Raw genomic sequence first — 16,575 nt, 5'->3', positions numbered from 1 at the left:
TTGCTCGACTAGAATTACTACACACTGCTCACTGGGGAAGAAATTATGTTTGTTCTGGATGTGTTCTCAGTCGCCCCTATGTTATTACAGCAAAGCTCACCGCCATCTTTCTTTGAAACAGGGGCAGCATATCTTACTTGTTAATGCCTCTAACTTCTCCGGTGTGCCTGCTGCTTCATGGGCCCTTCAATGCCCGGACGGCGGCAGGGCTGCCCTGTGATGCTTCTTAATGCGATTTCTTCCATTGTCCAAAGGTGCCGCGCGAGGTCCTTGACAAGCTTCTTGTCCGATGTACCCCGCTGCATGAAGGCAAACTTGTTCTCGGGAACAAAGAAGTTGTTCCCAAGGTGAAGCTGCAAATCGTACACGTTATCAGTGCCACATATTGAACACTAAGTAAGCCTCTTTAGCTGCTACCATATGCTGGTAACTCCGTGAGCGAAAGTCATGGTGGATGCAGAGCCCACTTACTAGGGGTTGTGACACTTCGATAAACACGTTTGCTGCGTTGATCAAGTTGTACAATGCACCAGAGCAATGAGGCAATCTGAGGCATTTTTTCCCCAGTGAGACTTAGTTTACATGCGAATAAGGAATACTTATTCTTGCCATAAGTACCTTACGTAATGACATGCCCCTGGCCTTTTGAAAGTAAAACAGAGGGTCATTCCATGCCAAACGTCCCAGGCATTGCACTCGACCATCCCCGATTTCTTTCAAATAAATTGTGGTTGATTATTCCCATGCAACCAATTATCTCACGACTTAATTCTGGCAAAAAAAAAATTGTAGCATCGTCGCCACCTCTTGAAGATTGTGATGGGGATACGTAACCTACCTGGTGAAAAAACCAACCAACAAACAAAATGGCTTCTTTGCAAATTACAACCGAATCCCTTCTGAGTGAAGGCAAAGCATAAGACGCATTGCAGTCGGTGCCGCCAAACACCAGGGTGCGGTTCAATCCGGTTGGCGTTGTTTAGCTAAATGAGCATTAAAAACAAATAATAGAAAAACAATCTTCCAAGCTTCAGGTTCTCACGAGAATGGCCAACTGCGGCGACGCAGTTCAGTAGGAGCACTGGGCCTAAGCATGTGCTTTGGTGACTACAGGTACTGGCGGGCTGTGAATAACCATAATCTGGTCGAGCGATGATGGACACAACACTTACTAACACCGACTCTACAGCTCCAGACAATAAATGGTGTGCAATAAACACGGAAAGCATGGCAACTTCGACTACCACCAAAGATAGAATAACAGAAGGATAGTCTAAAACTGTCCGAGTGGAGTCATTGAATTTCTGGACCCTGCTGAGGAGGCAGGTGTAGCCTCTGAAGTGAGCTACATGTAAGGTGCAGACCCGTCGTCGACGAAGTACATCCCTGTCTCCAGTGCTCCTTACGTACTGCGCTGCCACAGAAGGCCGTTCTCACGAGAACCTCGAGCTTCAAAAGCTAGTTTGCACAACATGTTTTTGAAGGCTTTGCAAATCGGTTGGGGCCACTCCCATGTGTATTTTGTAACACTGGTGACAATGCATCTAGGGGCAAAACAGCCTCGCATGGGCAACGCCGGGTGGTCAATGTCAAAAATTGTTTTCGCTGCCAAAACAAAAGGTGTTTTGATTAAACATTGTAAAATAAATGTTGTAGTGGCATACTACCAAATGCAATTTGTCTCATATTTTTATCATGACCACCTCAGCCTGCAATTGACGGCTGAATATGTGGTAAAAAGCAATATTTCCATAAATTATAATTGTCAGCCTACTCTTCGATGTCAGCACGTCTATAAATGTTTTAACACGTTCTATGCCTCCTAGGCAACAGCGTGTCAACAAAAGTGTCAATCAACTTCAACGAGTCATCACGCGAAAGGATTATGCTTTGCCATAACTCAGAAGAGATTTGGTTGGAATATGCAAAAATGCTATTTTGTTTGCTATCACAATGTTCAAGAGGCGGCCACAGCTCAAAAAAAAAAGTTTTGCATCAAAAATAAGCACGGAGAGCATTGGCTGCATGGGCGCAGTCAAACAAAATTTATTTGAAAGAAATTGGGGGATGATCGAGCGCAATGTCTAGGGCGTTTGGCGTGGAATGATTAACAATAAAGTGAGCAACAACTGTCCTTGCAGGACATGCAGGATGACTCTTTAAACATTACCGTAGTACTCAACTCACTCTCATTCTGCAATCACGACATATCCCTGAAAGTTGTCCACCAACCATGCAACCCACAACCGTTAACTGCTTCTATGTAGCTCCCAAAGCTTTACAATAACAATTGTGCAATGAATTAAAAGAAAGAAAACACTGGATATTTGCAAAGTAAACTACAGCACTTTGCACAGAACATTTGTCATGTCAGAACTCGTTTTGTAGCAGGGGCTGCCCTTAGTGATAAATTTCGCAAAGCCAGCTTCCATTATAAATCTACGTGGAAGACATTCTGAACCGTACCTTGCCCTCAACAACGAAGTGCAACGGTTGTGACGGAACAAGCCCAGGAACCTGTGTGGAGGCTGAAATTGACCAAAGCAGTTTATTAGTGAAGAGAGCTCGAACCAACTGGTTCAGTGGAAAAGGATCAGGACCCTTATAATGCGAGTACGGGGAAGGCACGAGCAGTCATGGGCAGATGACTGACAACAGTCAATGTTAAGATAGGTGATACACCCAATGTCAACAACTCTCAAACACTGCCAAAAGTTAAGCAATGCTCTATAGCTCAACCCACAATTAACTTTAAAGAGTGTGTCAAGACAGTCAGACAGTAGTTCAACGTGAGATAATGATAGGTCATTTCAGTATCGCACGTTGAACTAAGCTGAACAGAAAATTTAAACCATAAATTGATAGCAGGCAACATTTTTCCATACTCCATTAGTATTATTTGACACTGATTTGTAAGCTTTCTTTCAGCAAATGTTAGCACGAGCTAGTATAGAATACTCTTCTTACATGAGTGTGCAGCCTCAGCCGCTGGTGCAGTACTTCCTACTGAAAGCAAGTAGGTGGCTATTTTATTAGTGTGCTACTGATGTGAGATGAGCATTCAAGTGATCTTTTACCCGCTGAGGTGTTTTCATTTGTGGTCACTGTGTCATATCTGACGTCCATGCGAGACTCTTCAGAATCCACAGAGTCTTGCAATACAAAATGCAACATGTACTAAGTTAATCAATTTGCCTGCTAGCTACAGGAAGTCCAAGATATATGAAGCCAAGCAAAATGAGCAACAATTAAAATGTGTGAAAGCACATCACTCCATCAAACATGTGTACAGTAAAAAGTATGAGAAACAGCATTCTATAGCCCACATTAGCACAGATGAAATGGCCATGAAGCACTCTAAAGAGATACAATTAAACCTTAACATTCACTATAGCCTGTAAATGTTGTCACTAAAATGTCCAAAAAGGTAGACATTTAGACACTGAAAGACATACAGACAAATGTATATGTTTCAGTATGAAAAGTACGTTCATCTGATACGTTTATAGTCTTTCTTGCAAATCAGTCCCAGAATATCCCATGCAGAAAACTGTTGCTCATTGGCACCAGACAAGACATGCAAATATTCCAGCTTTTCATTGGCCTAGAACCACAACACTACTTTAGTGTTGCCGCTGTTGAATGCCTTCGAAAACCTGTCAAGGCCAAGTGTTTCGATCGGACATCCTATCTGAGTGGCTTTTTCCCAGAAAATCTCTGGCAAAAAGCTCATTCATGCATCTTAATTAATTAGTCAAATTTCAATCAATATGTAGAACAAATTGTCTGCCAGGCCTCATAACCCACCTGTGCAGATGGCACCTAGGTAACTCTTGTATTTTTCATATAAACTTGTTAAATTAAACTAAAATTGTTAAGGTTAAACAAAAGCGCCCTGTATGTAAATGATATAAAAAACACTACCGTGTATGTAGGGCACACCATGACAATGGTTCCCATAGTCATTTGGGGTTGCTGCCACTTTTCCTGGTTCTGAAAGCCATCATCATTAGATTTGTCGTTGTGCCAGTGTATCACACCAGTTCAAATGACGGAGAAGTTTGTTGCATACAACCCTCAATGTGAACAATGGACACCCTGTATGTAAATGATATAAAAAAAATACTACCGTGTATGTAGGGCACACCATGACAATGATTCTCATGGTCATTTGGGGTTGCTGCCACTTTTGCTGGTCCTGAAAGCCATCATCATTAGATTTGTCATTGTGCCAGTATATCGCACCAGTTGAAAGGACGAAGAAGTTTGTTGCATGCAACCCTCAATGTGAAACGCACCCAGGAAAAATGTATTCTCACCAGGCACAGGCACTTCCAGCACAGCATTTTTGTAAGCGTTGTCGTGAAGGGGTATGGCTTCTCGCTGTTCTTTCCGTGCTATCTCTGCAGGATGCAGCCAAATCACAGATAAATGAAATATATATATCTATATACTGTAGTGGTCGCCGTTAAGCAATCTCCTGCATCCGTAGCCTCGCTCTGATAAGCGCTCCACTATCGAAGAACAGCGAAAACAGCATCAGACAGGTAGATTGTTATTTTGGGGATGGCCAGCTGCTGGCATAGTATCACTTGTGAATTTGTTGTATCATCACGTGAAGAAAAATTCGCTGAAGCGCAATGAAACCTAAATATGAATCACAAGCAATGATAATGATATTTAAGATATACCCTTGTGCCTACGTCGCTTAGTCCACATACTATCATAAAATCCTCTTCCTGTCTCTTGTATATAATGCGCTGACAAAAGTGCTTGCTGCGGAAATATTTTCTATGGAGTGAAAGCTTCCGCTATGAAGGTATGTACAACATACGACAAACCATGCACAAGAATTACACTCAGGCTCGTTAGTCACACATCAATGCGCCACGCACAAATATTGCGGTGGGTGCCGATTGCGGACTGTAAAATATTTTCGCTTAGCCACGGTGATCGATCATGTAGCCATCCTATGCGGTTTCAGTGCAAATTCATGCAAATGAGGCTTCACTAGACAGGCATTAAAACGGAAGATTTAGTACACATGCACGGTACAATTGCTACACAACAAATACACCTCAGTTCTCATCAAACAAGTAGCTCGAGGTAAAATTCGGAAGCAGAATCCTGTCATAATGCTTGCGGCAAAATCGGAAGTAGTTGGCGCCTGAAGTAACCTAGCTACTGTAGTTAACTACTCGAAATAGTAGTTTAACTAATAGTTGTCACTATATTTCTGCAAGTAGTTGATAACTACTTTTTAACTACAATCAGGTAGTTTAACTACATGTAGTTAACTACTGGCCATCACTGACTATACCTGCAACTGACCGCCCCACAATGATAGTCGACCTGTCAATTGCTATTGCAACTGTTCTGCAGTAGACGAGTGCTTATCGGAGCGAGACAACAGGAATGAGAGATTAGTTAACGGTGGCCACGACAGAACATATAAGGAAGCTGAATGCTGCAGTGTCAACGCAGACAACGTCCCCAAGGTTTCAGATGGGGTGGCGTAAAGGCTAGCCAGGTGAGGGAAAAACTGCATCATAGATAAAGCCTGAGTCTGGGCACATAGAAGGCATAACACTTGACAGGTGTTGCGTTTTGCAGCACCATTCCAATAACACATGGTGTCTTACCAATTTTATCTAACGGTGCCAGAGTGAGGCGACTTTTCACCGCTTCTGCTTCTTGCAGTTTTTTCCTCAGTCTTACTATTATGGCATCTTTCTCGGCAAGCAGACTTGCTGGGACCACATCCTCATATTATTCGAGGACGTTGATTCACGACCTTGTTCGGGGAACAAGTGTCGAGTACATGCATTCAGTCCTGCTTGGCGTGGAACGGCAAATCAATGACTTCCTCTTTGGGTCGTCTCACTCCTTGGAACGCTACTACATAGGTACTTCTACTTTCTTGTTCATCCTACCATTTGGTTGCATCTTTAGTGCAAAGCATTCTTTTACACAGCGTGTTTTTTTTTATTCAGAACAGATTTCTTATAACAAGGCTACCAGTGCTACCTATACGCGGTTTTCACAAAGGGGTTGTACTGCTTTATGGACATTTTGTTTTGCGTGGGTCATCACCATGATTTTAGTAAGTAAGGTCCATTAATTAGCTATCTAACTTGGAAATTTCGACAGAAACTGAAACACCAGAGTTGTAGGCAATCCTTTTCCGAACCCAATCTGAAATTCAGAAGCATTTAGCCAGTCACGTACTTCCAATTATTCATATCCAAAATTTCGTGAAAATGATACTGAAACCACAGGATAACACGGCTGTGAAGAAGCACATAGAGTACGCCAGCCACATACGAGAGATACTGGAACGCCAACCAGGACACACACACACCTGTTTTCACTGGACACTCCAATATCAGTTGTTGGTAACAACAACAAAACACTAAACCATTTACAGTAACTTCTTAATTTGGGTTTTGCTGGAGTAGCATAAGTAACAGAATTATGGGCAGTCCTTTTCCGAATCGATTCCATAATTCGGTTCGATTAATAATAATCAATTCCATAATAATCGATTCCATAATCGATTCCATAATTCCAACCACGCCACCTTGAGTTATTCACCTCCCAAATTTCACTGCAGCCATACCGAAACCAGGGAAGCAACAGCTCTGAAGCAACATAAGGTCCACACCTACCCTTTTAGCCATGCTACTGCGTCTGCTGCTTCATCACAAAATTTTTTTGCAAAGCATGCTGAACAGCTGTATGACCCGTTTGCGAAAACTGCAACTAGGCAGTGAACCTTGAAAAAAGCAGTTTGAAATAGGAAAAAAAAAACAGCACCTTTCACGCGTTACACTACAATCACATGTCATCTTGTGAGTAAAGTAACTGGACTACTTTCAAGCTCCCGTGCCCAGGTGTCACAAGTAACCACTCTCCTGCTGTCCATTAAGCCTCCCCACAGCATAACGAGGCTCCCACGAAGCATCACCGACCGTGTGCACTGGAAGGCTTCTGAGCTAAGGAGTTGGCTACTTTACTGTAGCCTGCCCTGCACAGTTGGCATACTTCCAAGGGAATACTGGAGACACTTGGCCAAGCTCTCGGAGGCTGTTTTCATCTTGTTAGGAGAGGAGATAACTGAACAAAACATCTCCCGCGCAGGTAAAAAGCCAGTGTAGCTTGAGTCATATTTATGCATAAGCTCGTAGTGCACTAAGCTACGCAATGACCAGTTTGCAGGATATGTCAACAAAATGATGACATCCATGGTTTGCACATGTCCTAACAAAATGTTATGATAACTGGACAACTTTCTTCATATTACGTGTTTGGTGCTGTATTCACTGTACGGCCTGCAAAGTGTTAAGTTCTAAACAGTCCCCGAATTTATATGCACTAAAAACTTTTGAAGTACGCATGCAAATATGCACTGAAGTGAAAATTTTTGCCGTGCCTCTGCGACGCTGTGTAAATTTATATTGGTCGTTGTATTTTATCTGCAGATAATCTCCTCAGCAGCTTTGTTGGTCGCTGCCCTTCCTTGTATGGGGAAGGTTTTATGACCTTCAACGTCCATGCCCTCCTTCACTTTGCTGAGTCTGTCAGGTTTCTTCGACCCCTCTGGGCTGATTCAGCATTTGTGTTTGAGGGGGGGGGGGGGAGCGGAAAGCTGGTCAACTTGGTTACTGCTCCAAAGGGTGCGCCACAGCAAATAATCGAAAGAGTGGTCATGGCCCAAGAGCTTGAAGCTGCCCTAGCAACAGGCCGTCTACCATCAGAAGAAAAGGCGGCATGCGAAAGACTCCTTGGACATCCCCACATCCAGAGTGCTCCCTATGACGGAAACGTCTGCATGCTAGGGCGTCACAGGGCAAGGCTAAGTTCAAGTGAGCTGTAGGCGGTACAAGACTTTTTGGGCTACCAAGCCTGCAGCGTCATTGAGCATGAAAGGTTTATTGTCAGTCATCAAGTCTTCCACAGTACGAGCTACACAAGGCCTTTGAAGAGGGACTCCACTGTGTTCATTGGCCAGGATGGTGGTTACTACAGGATTGAAAAAGCAATTCAAGTGCGTACCCAGACATGCCGAAAGTGTCTGTTGATACGCAGGAACATTGTGATGTGTGTCCCCACACGTCAACTTCCCCCACACATTAAGGAGTGCTTCCTTTCCAACTGCACGCAGGTGCGGATCGTTGAACCTGCTAACATTTTGGACACGTGTATTTTTATTTCCTTTTCAGAAGCACAGTGTTATGTTTGCGACATCCCAAACACAGGGGAGCGAGACTGAACACGAATTTCGGCTATTTAAATGTGTGCTTCCATCATAATTTACGAATGACAGTCTGTACTTGGTGTAGCTCAATGCAAGAGAAATGAATGACATTCGATGCGACTGTCATTAGCTGGGAATAGCATTCCATTTTCTGTGTGACAGTGGTATTAGTACTGCTCTTTGCTATAGACCAGAGGCCAAAGCTAAAATAGAAACAGAGAAGAAACGTGGCACTCTTCACGACACCATTTGCATGTGAAGTATAATTGGACGGTCTCCTTCTGTACACATTTGGAAGTTTTGACAAAAGTTAACTACCACTAACCCAGCATTTCATAAACATTTATCCTCAGCCTGCTAATATTCTCTGTTCAGAATAATGTTGCACAGGAGTGATATAACAATTAAGCGACATGTCCCTCAAGTTTGGATGCGCCTAGTCAGGTTCCATTTACACAGTATGCATGGTATAGAAGACAGGAGAAGTGTTACAGGTAACAACAATTTGTTTTCTGTATTGCGAAACACTTCTACTTTGCAGCCTTTGCTTTTTGTTAATCAGGCATGCACACAGCATAAATCTGCATGTACTAAACTTTGAGAATCAAGCATGTACAGTTTACAGCGGGAGTGCCCTACCTTGCAATATAAGCGCGAAATGGGGGTCACAATCATGTCAATGCAGTCTATGTTATCGAGTATTACCCTACAAACAACAGATGGAGCTCTCTGCTTAACAAAACAGTCATAATACATATGTAAGCAGCCGTGCCCACAATCTCTGCTGAACTTACATTTGCCCTTTAGTAGCTGAAATGTTTTTCCAGTAATGTGGTAATTCTGATGTCGTGTCAGTGTCCACTCCTGCAAGCATATTATATTTCTAATAGTGCCAAAATTTCCCAGTGTCACCCCATTTGATATCTTCACATATACGTGTTTGTGGTCGCAGACCCAGGGTTTCACAGAATATGTACACAGCTGTTCCCTCTAGGTTTGATCTTGTGTCAACGCAACACATATGTGGATACTCTGGATTTGCTTCAGAAGTGCTACAGTGATTCAATCACACCAAAATGCAGAATCTGTAGTTTTGCAGCAACTGTATATGGTTTTTATGTCCCTTCATATTTATGTGAAATATAAAGTTTGCTTGTGTGCAAGTTTGATAATTTGTGTAACTTTTTTGATTTAAGGTTCTCAACTAGTTTAGAGATATGCAACTCAGCATTCCACAATATGTGCTCGCTCTAGAGTGTATCCCTCTTAAGGGTCTTACAACTGCAACATTAAAAAAGGAAAGATTTGGAATAGCAGGGACCCCATCCACACAGTATAGTGCACATATGTACAGTGAATGCCAATATACATATATGGGGATAGAGTACTTGGCTTGTAGAGTAGTATCGCACAGGTGTACCAGGTCCCCATCACCACCGCCCATTTTTCATAGTGAGGCCTGTGATCAGCAGCTTGATCCCACTTTTTCAGAAGTTCAATTCATTCAAAATATCTGATTCCAACAAACTGAATATCTTTCTGCAAAATTGAGTTCCGTGCAGTATTTCTGATGCATGTGTGGTACGTCCAGTAAAGTGCAGTAACTGCAGTGGAACCCCAATGCTAAAAGCGATAAAACCCCAGTGCACGGGACACTAGCTGCCATGAGGGTTCCTAATGCCTATCATGTTGAGCGCACGCTAGCACTGCAGAGTGCAGAAACGGTTCATTTTTGTGGTGTGGCACGACAATAAGGAAAACATCTGCGCGATTCTAAACAGCCCGGTTTTTATCGCTTTTGAACTCCAGTGACCAGTACAGACTGGTTTCCAGTAATACTGGTGTGAGTTCCAGCCCACAGAACCAGTAACCGCCCCTGGACAGCCGACAAGGGTCCGAGCATCCGCAGCCTAAAGTGAACATCCATTGAACGCCTCCTGGACGCGTTAGTTGGGATGCTCGAATGAGTATACAGCAGCAGACGTCTCACATATATCACCCTGCGGACACCATGCGCACCCCCTCCGCACTGTGTCCACAAAGAGCCGTTCGAGCACTCCTTCGCTCTTGACACGTTCTGCGCCTCCTCCTTCTCTCCCGCTCTGTCGTCTGACTGCGTCGCCTCCAAAGGAGAAATCTGCGCAGCAGGCTTTTTGTTTCAACGCGCAGAAGATAGAGTCACGTGATGCCATAGCCCGTTGTGCGGATTATTTCAAACGCCGCTGGACAGGCTGGAGTAACATGGCGGCGTCTGCAATGACTTGGAGTAATACGGTAATTTTCAACGCGAACAGCACCAGTACAGCTTGAATTTTGTGAAGAGTTAGGTGCATATGCCTTGTATGCACCGGATTCTTCATTGGGGGCCATTATCTATGACCGAAATACAGGTAAACGTCCGTGGTGTCTTCGTTTGTTAGCGCTCGCGTTTTAGACTTCTTTGTTCTACAAGTTGCTGTAGCCCACTGGCTAGTGAAAAAAAATGCAATCGATCCTGGCCGAGCTTGTAATAGAGGCATATTAGCACGTGTCTGCGACTTTTATTTTGTGTTCCACTCACAGTGTTCTTGATGTTGTTTCAGGCATAAACGGCTATACCGCTCAGCATCAGCCGTTCATTGCTGTGTGCGTTTCAGCGTCTCCCAGAGAGTGTGGGATGTTTTCTCTATGAGCACTCTTGGAATTACTGACTGTCTCATGCGTTACAGGCAAGAATGCTAGGTAAACGGGAAGTAAGGCAAAACACTGGTATGCGTATGTGCCATAGGCAGAGACCGATGATGCCCGTATTACGTCTGTCGTTTTTTTTTTTTTTTTCACGTGTGCCTCGGCGGCAGAACTTGACCAGTTAATTCCAGAGGCCGGAAGACACAGAAAGGAACAATATAAAGAGACTGGTAGTCATTCATAAGGCGTGAAGGAGCGTGAGGATACAGTTGCGTCGATTTCATACAAGATGCCAACTAATTATACGGCAAGTAATATGGATGTTTTTTTTTTCTTGTTTACATAACTTGGCGATATTGTGATCACGATCTGTATGAACGGGAATGATCTGGATATAGCACCTTGTCACGTTCTTTCATTATTTGTACTGCTCATGGGCCGGCAGGCATGTACGAATGCACATGTAAATAAAGTATACATAGAAATAAAGTATTTTGGGTGCTCACTTGCGTCGTTGTGTTTATCTCATGATTAACATTACGATATTTTCATAGGCGCGCGATACCTATGAACACGGAATAGAGATCCCCCAGAGGTCCCTCGAAGATCCGCATCGGCGGTCCTACGACGTCCATTTCGCATAATTTTCTGTTGATTAGCACGGTAGTACGGGCGTAGTTAAAACGTAGCCGGGAGCAAATGTGTACGTCGTGAGACGTACCCAGCATCCACAACCCGACATTCGCTGGATGTTGATGGGCGGTTACTGGTTCTGTGGGAGTACGTCCAGTGAAAATCTAGTGTGCCCAGTGACCAGTACAGACTGATTTCCAGTGTTACTGATGAGAGTTCCAGTATGCCCAGTAAAAATCCAAATGTGTCCAGTGACCAGTACAGACTGGTTTCCAGTGTTACTGGTGAGAGTTCCAATATGCCCAGATAAAATCCAGTGCGTCCAGTGGTACCAGTAGGGACTGGTTTCCAGTTTACTAGTGGGAACTCCAGTAATTCCAGTATATCCAGTGACCAGTGCAGACTGCTTTCCAGTATTTCCAATGAAACCAGTAATATTTCAAGTTTAAATTTTACTGTTTTTTTCAGCAGGGATTATTTCCTTCCCCACATTGCTACCGGCCTCGGCCGGTATCGAACCCGTGATCTTGAGCTCAGCAAGCCAGCACGTTACCAACTGAGCTACCGAGGACGTCACCGAAGACTTCCGTCATCGAACACTTCCGTTTGGCCAATCCAATTTGTGGTGAATGAGCTTCAAACTCGTACAGCCTTCAGCAACTGCACCCTTGCTGGACTGTGGTTTTCGAGCAGTCACCCTGACATGTCCATTTTCTTGACACAGTTCGTGGAGCAGATGGGCAGCATGAAGCTACTATATTGGGAAGAAGGTGGAGTTCAGCACACGTCACGGGCATTTGTGCTCTGCTGTGCTGTTGATGCACCAGCAAGGGCAGCTGTCCCTAATATGAAGCAACATAATGGCTACTGTTCCTGCACGTGGTGTCTTATGATATGTAAATATATTGACAGTAAGTGGCCATCTGTGTAATCGCACGCGCACTTTGATGCTTGTTTCACGGTAGCATGTCAACATCTTTCAGGTTGCGTACGTTACATAAGCAGTAACCCTGTTGAAGAGCGGACTTCATCACTGGTACGACGTGATGTAAACTTGGCGTTGGAGCTTGACACTGAGATCAATGGCATCAAAGGGCCAACACCAATGATGAACCTGTCAGGTATGTCGCTTTAGTGTCACGTTTAGATACGTACTGAGTGAAATGAAAAATGAAACTTTAAAAAAAGGAAAATGTTGCTTACAGTGAAATATTAAAAACTTGCAGGCTTTGATCTCGTCAGAGGACGTAGCGTGAAGTACATGCACTCGGTGTTGCTTGGGGTGACACAGCAAATTAACGACTATGTCTTTAACCCTTCTCACTCGTCAGAACGCTACTACATAGGTATGAAATATATTCCAGCATATTATCATTACAAACGTGTGATATTTTTGTAATATTTGTTGTTTAGCAAGCTGTACAGTTGAAAACATATGATATCTTGCTTCTCATAGTTAATATTCACTAACATGAGAAGGAGACTAGCACATCAGTATGACCCAGGAGCACATTTGCTGGGTATCGAAGTCAACATAGCTCTCGGTAGCCGGGATCTTATTAGGAGACGAAAAATCGTCTGGGGAAAGCAGAAGATCGGCATTTTCCAGTTTGTGGCATCCTGTCAGGGGCGCCGCGACATGGGGGCAACCATGGGGTATTCTTTAGCGTGTTACAGCCTTTCTCCCCTCTGTGCTGACACACCGCTGGCAGAGTCAGCCGTGATCACAAACTGGCTCCAAGCGCTGTATTCAATGCTGTGTATTGCGTTCAAGCAAAGCACAGGTATAGATACCCCGTGTACCGCGGATTGGAAACCTTACTGCGCAGGAGTTTGTAGCTGTACACCAGCTGGAGGTCATTGTTCACATGTGGCAGAAGCACACTCTTAGAAAAATGGCTAGTAAAGAGGTAGTAACGACTGCAGTTACTACCCACGAAGTGCGTTACTAGTTGGTCACTAGCTGAGTACTAGCTAATAGTTGTGGGAAGCAGTAAATGCTGCCGTTACTAGCCAGAAAGTTTTGCTTAGTAGCTGTTACTAGATCGATACTTATGTTTCCTACATGCTATTTTGTGCCCGTTAATTTGTGATGTAGGCAATATTATCCGAGTTAAACGGTAATTTGATTTAAAAACGCACGTGTTAGTAGAGTAGCATTTTATTCAATACGGGAGAGACCTACGGTAGCGTATTATTTACTCCTGGGACAACCGTATGCGAGCGTCCACACCCAAGAAGTCGCTTCGCGGCCGGTGGCGGCTTCGTAATCTGAGAAGTTGCGATGCATTATATCAGTATCTGTTCTCCAACAAATGGCAGTCTGCTAGGATGAGCTGTCCTTTTGCGTTCACACCCATGCTTTGGGAATGTAAGTTTCTGTAGGCGCAGTCCCCCCCGCGTACCCCCCCCCACACACACATGTAGAGGTGACAAATCTTCGTATGTTTGTGACTACTTCTATATACAAGTTTGGAAATATATTGGCGCTGAAAAAATTTAGCATTCCCTTTTTCCGAAGTCATCCGCAAGCCGTGTATGCTTTTTTTCTTTTCTTTTTTTTTTACCAGTGTACACTTTGTTATTTTCACTAGGTGAAGGTCGCGCTTTTACTAGCCACAGTCAGTGCTATCAGCTAAGACCGACTGATGGAGGTAGTGCTCTTTACTAGCCTCTTCAGTTAGTAAATGTTACTACCGCCACTTTTACTACCTACCGTTACTAAGATCTTAGTGGCTGGTGTGACAAGTAAGTGCTTAGTTTTTAGTTAGCAAGCGTACCGACCTTATTTTTAAGAGTGCAGAGCATTCACTGAACTAAGTTTTTTTAACTAACTCTAGTGTCAGTGCAAAAGGATGAAGAGCATGTACGTTAAAGCTAAACATTGTGGCAGAACAGGAAGAGGGAGAGAACAGGACGGACAGGGACAGGGTTATCTCGCCCCTGTCCCTCTCAGTGTCCTGCCGTAACGTGTAGCATTAGTGGTAATTGTGCAAATTTACATGGAGACGTAATTATGCAACCAAATCATGTAATGTGCAATTAATGCATTCACAGCAATAACTTACCACAAAACTGTCTAACTTACACACATATTTTTTGTCTACTGGAACTTGAGCTCAAGTAACTACAAAAAAGGAGGCGTCAAGGGCTGCTTTCAGGCTGTGAATGCGAGCTGGTACCCATTTATGTTAGCTATCTAATGCTTTATTCTTTGTAGTCATTTCTGTTTATGTCACGCCTTAGACTGGAATGGAACTCTTTTCTGTGCCGTGTAATTTTGTTTCTGGACGTTAAGCTGTATGCGATTTATTTTCAAGAACATCAATTAACTTCTGTGCATTCCTTTAAACAAGTCAATTTTGTTATCATCTTCTGCATCTTTCTTTCCAAAGTTAGCCAGGATGGTGTTGTTCCCCCTCTGTAGCGTGGTATGTTTACAGCGTTATGCATTTATACTTGATCAGCATTATGTTTACTTGAGCAGAGCAGTGCATTATGATTTATGAATAATTTATTGAGCATTGTTGGCCTAATAAGTTTGTTGTTGCTGTTAGGCTCTCGTGACCACCTGGCAAGGGTCAACAACCTTCTGTTCGCAATCAAGCCACCACATTGTATCACAAGGCTTCCACGGAGTCTCAGCGACGGTGTTCACTGGAAGGTCTCAGAGCTCAGGAACTGGTTGCTATTTTATAGCATCCCTTGCACAGCGAACGTACTGCCACGCGAGTGCTGGAGGCATCTCGCTAAGCTCTGCGGAACTGTGCACATCCTGTTGCGAGAGCAAATAACCCAAAGGGATCTTTGAGTTATTTACTCTCGCAACAGGATCTGCAGGTAAAAAAATTATGCTTGATACACATAATGTTGGGAAACGTTACATATGTGTGATGTGTTACAGATAATGAGTTATGTGAAGGCTCACTGTTGCGTCATTGTTTCTGTCTTGTAGATGGACTCCTACGAAGCTTCGTTGAACGCTCTGTCACCCTGCATGGGGAAGGCTTTATGACTTTTAACGTCCCTTCCCTTCTCCACCTCGTTGACTCGCTGAGGGTTCTTGGACCTCTCTGGTCCCACTCGGCATTTGTGTTCGAGGGAGGAAAGGGAAGGTTGGTGAATCTCGTTTCTGCTGCGAAGGGTGTACCACACCAAAGAACAGTGAGGATCGTCATGAGCGAGGAGCTCGAAGGTGCCCTGGCCACAGATCGTCTTCCCACTGAAGAGGAGGCATTTTGTGAGCGCCTTCTTGGACACCGTCCAATCCACTCTGCCTCGTATGCTGGAGGAGCTTGGATGCTAGGTAGCGGGTGCCCAGGGAACCTAAATTCAGTGGAGTTGCGTGCGGTGGAGAACTTTGTTGAAAGTGATGCAAGTGGCATTGCTGAATACCAAAGGTTCATCTTCAACCGCCGAGTATTCCACAGCACTGGGTACAGAAGAGCGGCGAAGACAGACTCAACTGTGTTCATAAGTCGCCATGGGGATTACAGAAGAAATAAAAAAAATAATCGAAGTCCGTACACAGGGATCACGGAAGTGCTTGCTAATATTGAGGAAGGTTGTGGTAGCAGTGCCTTCTCTTATGATGCCACCACATATCAAGGAGTGCTTCCTGTCTCAATGTGCAGAAGTGACCATTTGTGACCCTGTAGATACAAATGATGTTTGCCTGTTCGTTTCTTTCCCAAGGTGACACATGTACGTGTGCGACATCCCCAACAAAATCGAGCGTGACTGATTGCCATTCGTAACTGTAAATTGGTAACATGGGGGCTCACGTGTGCATGGTGTGAAGAATGAAAGGTGTTCAAGTCAAACCGGGATTTTCTTTCTCCTGAGTGTACAAATGGCTCGCGCTACTTCTTTTTCGTCATTTTCACACGCGACAGACCTCCGCGTTCACAACGTGGTGGTCAAAGGTTTGTGTATAACAGAAGACACGTGCTTGACAAGATGGCAGACAACGAGGTGAGCGCTCACATCGAACAGGGAATTGTCATGAAGTTTCTCAT

Source organism: Ornithodoros turicata, chromosome 1 (assembly GCF_037126465.1).
Source record: "Ornithodoros turicata isolate Travis chromosome 1, ASM3712646v1, whole genome shotgun sequence".
Classification (NCBI taxonomy): Eukaryota; Metazoa; Arthropoda; class Arachnida; order Ixodida; family Argasidae; genus Ornithodoros; species Ornithodoros turicata.
This window is presented reverse-complemented; position numbering follows the sequence as displayed.